Genomic DNA, 5,461 nt, shown 5'->3' on the forward strand with positions numbered 1-5,461 from the left:
GTAAAATGTTGAAGATGGAAAATAGGATGTCAAAATAGCGCGGACTGAACTGCGATTAAATGGCACAATCCGCTTAAAGTAATGAGTAAGACATTCCCCTCTGTTTTGATAAAAACGGCCATTTAGGAGATCTGCTGTTACACCATTGCCGGATAAGAAGGCCTCCGCTCCATGCCAGTAGCTCCACACCCTACTGGAAGTCTCGGAGCACTACATTAGTGGCATCTGAAAGTAAACTTTGTCCTAAAGGATAAATATGCTGACTCCTACTGTTGGGTGATAAGCCATGGCTTGGCGGCAGAAGTGCATCTTAAGCAAATGGAAGAATCAGTGATGATCCAAAACAGAAGGGCTGGAAACGACGTCTACCTACAGCAAATACTCCATTTCCATGTTGTGCAGGAAAGATATTAACGACGGAAGCGAAACTAGCTATAACAGTGAACATTCGGCAAAAGTTTATTACGGAGCCGTCTGCCTTGCCTACATGAAGATCAATTATGCCAACACGCGGTATCACCTTCACCTCTCTCCTAGTTGCATATAACTCTGATAGATGCAGCTAGACAGCACTGCTGTGGGTAAAAGTGACAAGAAAAAATTGACATTTTGAGTAAGGATAATCCCACAAGGTGCAATGACAGCATGTCATTGCTGAATGTCACTGTTTTGCAAGTAGCCTACTGGATTGATAATTAACGGTTGAAATGGGAATCGCAAAGCATAATGCCAGTGAAGTAAAGACTGCAGGTCTCGCAGTCCATTAATTGGGGTTCCACCTAACCAGCACAAAAAACAGTCCCACTCAATGTCAGCTTAATTACTAAGTGATGTGATTGTGCTTTTGTCGCAGGTTGACAAATCGTGATGGCGACTTACACAACGTTGACGTGGTAACACGAATCTAGCATGCTAGTAAATTGCCACTGTTAGATTAGGCAGGGCCAGGAACAGGCATCCAGTGGCAGTGCAACCACATCTGAGAAGGAAGCACATCCGGCATGCAAATAAAGCCCTTTTAAGTGTGACCCTGAGTGAGCGAAATTATAAGAAATTTCCAAAAAGTCTTTAAAAATGGGTATTACATGACAGAAAAGCGGCGGATAGAGGAGAGAGGAAGATAGGTGAAATTGAATGAAGTGTGGAGGCATGAGATTTATGAAAGTAGGCCAATAACCCCGAGCGTTCCTAATCCGTCACCCTCGCCTGTACTAACCAGGCCCGACGTAGCGCAACCTAAATGGTGTCTGTGTAGTGTTTTGCTGGCGTTATTTAGCCCTTCGCGTTTCATATTTTAGCGTGAACGTGATCAAACCATCAAGATATTGCATCACTTCCATCTTTCAGCTGTCCATATTTTTCGGTACTAACTTCCATACATTGTTGCGTTGAATCATTCATTTTCTTATTCATATAATCATTTAAAACCTTCTTATTTTGAGTAAAAATAGGGAATACTTCTTTCCAATATTTGTAGAGTTTTCACAAATACAGCGATTGTTTAAAGTCACACAATCGATGTAGGAATTGCCTAAATTTAGGGCAGTTATTTGAACCTATCAACCATTTTTGCTTTTCCTCTCAGAACTTCGGAAACCACGGGGGAATAATAAATTGAGCCACAATCCTGATACGAAATTCGATACGTCCGGAAAGTTATGAAGAGCATCGTCGCTATGCAGCCTTGCGTGAATGCGATTTTTGCTTATCTTCTATTGCAACTTGAATGATTGCAAAGAATCGTCTTTGCCAATCACGCCCTATTTCTCATTGTTTTCGTATGCTTTCTTCTTTGGAAGGGACGCGCACCAGGAGCAACGGAGATTAAGGTTCTATTTCGATGGTGATAATGTTTTTAGCAGTAACAGTAGAATTACTTCCTAATTTGACTGACTTTATTTAACTGTAGATGGTATGACACTATGGCTCACCTGAATCCACAACGAAATATGAGAGTATACTATAAAGATGTTTGCAGAATCATCCACGGGGAATATGATGCATGCTGTTTTAGCTATTTACTTGCTAAGTTGTGTTATTATGGCTTAGGCCGCGTGGATCCCTTTGACAATATAGCCGTACCTTATATCTGTGACATGGTATGGTAACCATGCTTGTGCACTTCCATTCTAATACGAACCCAAGTTGAGGACCGTCTGAGTAGCAGCAGCTCACTAGTCGATTAATGCGCATTTTCTTTGTTCACGGATTGACAAATAGTAAGAGATAACAGTTCAAAAAGCTGAGGAACTAGAACGATTTTCTCATGGCTACAACAGCTGGCTACCAAATAAGGCGGAGCTAGGACATGCAATCAGTGAAATTACAACCAACCCTGTAAAAAAGTATATCCTGCATTCATTTCTCTCACCCATTCGCTTCCTCCACCTTACATCATCGCCATTTTTTACCGATAGTCGGACAGGTAATAGCCGTAGAAGATGTGAACTAGCGCCTATTCCTGCGGTTGATGAACTGAAGCAAGAAACCATGGAAAACGAGATCGAATACTGGGGATGGTGATAGAGGAAGGCCTGCATTGCATCCAAGCTTTCAGGAAGCACTTGACTTACTATCACGAGTTTGGGTAAGCATTATAGCCATCTTTGAATTGGGATACAAACAATGCCATCTGTATATTATGCAAGTCAATGAAATATCACCTTTTGCGAGCCCATGCCCCTTACAAACACGCCATTGATCCCAATGTCAGAGGTATCGATTATCTTAATTCATTTGCTTATAATACTCGTTCCTTGTCAGTAGCAAGCGGTCCGAACTATAAATTTATGCGAAAGGGAATGCCGCTTCAAAGAGAACAAATGCAGTTGCAGGTGTGATTTAAAATCCGCCTTTGATTTTTGAGTTAGCATAGCATTGGTGAGGACTAGAGGCGAATCCATGGCATTGCATTCTGTCTTCAACACTGCGTACTGATTTTAGCATGGAATGCACACGTATTGATCATAATATTAATGATTAAGTGGTAGCATGGCGTGTAGACGGTGTTCTACACAATAGTGAAGTGGTGCATAACAGGATGTGAGTAGTTGGGATTTTGTAGAAGGCGGCAAAGTGTTGCATGGCAGGGTGGGCAGTGCACAAGGAGAGACTGAGACATACTTGCTTCGACGTTGCTAATGCTCAGTGTGACGTGTGCAGGCCTCTCTACAGGCAATCTTCTACTTACGCTTTCTTTAGAAGTTCGGCAGAATGGAAACCTACTACGTTATCAAGCATTATTGAGAATAAGGGAATTGATCTGCATTGAATTTCTGAGAGTGTCAGAAGTCGAATTAGAAACCGACATCCGCTTGCAATGCGTAGATCAAGCTTCGGTGTGAAATTTGACACTGAGTCCGGATTTGCAAAATCTAGGCACTACAACCGAGCAGTAATTATATTATACGCGGAATGAAAATTTGGGGAGCAAACAAATTATAGGGGGAGAATCCGCGATTTGTCTACTAGAGGTTATTAAGAGTCGAGAGGAGTAATGCTGGTCTGATCGATGAAAGAGGAGTAAGATCCTACTAATGACTGAAGAAATTATGCAACACGTCATATATTGGATGCATGATAATGACGTTTTTGAGTAGAGCATAGTGAGAAGCATAAAGGGAGTGCAACAGGGCAACAGGGTAGTAAAATGAGGATAATCAGCATTACCAAAGTGCTATCCTGAAGCTAGCTTTATAAAAAAGGATTTGAAACTAAGGCACAGCATGCATTTGGTTAAAATATTGTAACGCCTATAACATGCTGCGTCGACAAATCTTTTATGTGCAAGTAGCCGGAATTTCATCGTCCAACTCCATTACGGCCGTAATGAAGAAGCAAAGGGAATGCTCTCCGTGCCTGCTCACTTTATGGGCTAGAAGGTTAATATTACCTGAGCTTAAATCATATCACCCATTAGCGATTATAGGCAAGGTATTTATTATAACGCATGATTGAACTTTGTTTCCATCAAGGCAGCGGGCGTTTGCCTGTGGAGATGATGCATTGGTTTGGAGGCACCCTATTCTACCACACATCGTTGCTAATAAACAACCCTAAGGGTCATACAAAACCTTGGTTTGGTTGATGGTTTCAAATTAAAATCGGCGACTTCTACTTTTATAAGCGGTTGGCATACAGCAAAAACACCCACTTTTATCACACATCCCATGCCCATTGTAAAAGTGCATGGAGTATAAGCAAAGACAAATTGATGAGAACATAAGTAGGTCATGCACAAGCAGTAAACCGAATGAGATGATCTCGAGTATTTGTTGGGCAAAACCTATTACTTGAGGTACTTGAGGCAGGAGCGACCTAAATGCAAGTCAAGCGCCGTCTAAGCGCCAACAGCAATCACGTTTATGACTTTCTGTGTTCCGTTCCTCCAGGCTTTTTCATGGTGCTAACACAATCCATTTTACAGGCCTATTTCTAAATGCTCCAATCAGTTAGATAGCTGTAATAGTCGAAAGTAGAATGAGACATCTAAATTACATCCACTGATGCATCGCAACTGGTTTTGACGGTAGAAACTTTATCTGTAAATGAACGGAAATGCAAGCCTAGGGTAGCACTTAAAAGGGCTTTATTTACATCCATGTCTGACACTTTAAACAATGCTGGCATGAACAAAGTTTTTCAGCTAAGCTTGGGAATTTGAGCACCTGTTTCAGGCCATATTTAACATCTCAGCAGCTGCTTAATGTAAGTGCCATTCAATTTCACTAGTTACTAATGGCCCATTTTGCTTAGTAGAAGTATTTTTAGAAGCACCTAAACATAAAAACGAAGTTTCTGCAAGTAAAAACACTTTTTCAGAAGAACATCTATGGTTCAGACCTGGGTAACCAGACTGTGCAGAACCGCCCCAATTGTTGGGAGCACTTTGATGTCAGCTATTTACTTCGAACACTAGTGTATCGTTTATTGGAGAAATTTTAAGCTGATCTAAGACCTTCGAAATTGGAATTCCTCTGTGCAATTGCACATAAAAGTGGCAGAATATTAAACTATTTACGACAATAACTGGTTTATGCATCAGTAGGATGTCATATTGTACTAAAATAAGCGAAAAATGTTTCTTGTATTATTTGACATTCAGATTATAAGCAGATTGTAGCTTAACCAGTAAGTGGTAAAACTAGGTGCATTGTTTGTGAAATCAGAATATGAACTACTGGAGAAGTGTCCCCTATTCAAGCAGAAGCTCACTAGAGGAATTGTTCATCTGAATAAATGGTGCATTAAAACTGTGCCGGTAATTTTTAGGTCAGAAGGGATCAAACACTTTGCTTTTTAGTAGTCGCTAATATAAGCTTCGAATTACTAGTTTAAAAAAAGAATCCCTTGCCTTTTTCCACAATTAGTAGAATCTGAACCCCTAAATCCGTCTAAACTTGGTATACACTGCACTATCATTCTATTGATATAAAGCACGAAAACGAAGTTGCCTAGGAAT

Source organism: Echinococcus granulosus (genome assembly GCF_000524195.1).
Source record: "Echinococcus granulosus chromosome Unknown EG_S00080, whole genome shotgun sequence".
NCBI classification, from domain to species: domain Eukaryota; kingdom Metazoa; phylum Platyhelminthes; class Cestoda; order Cyclophyllidea; family Taeniidae; genus Echinococcus; species Echinococcus granulosus.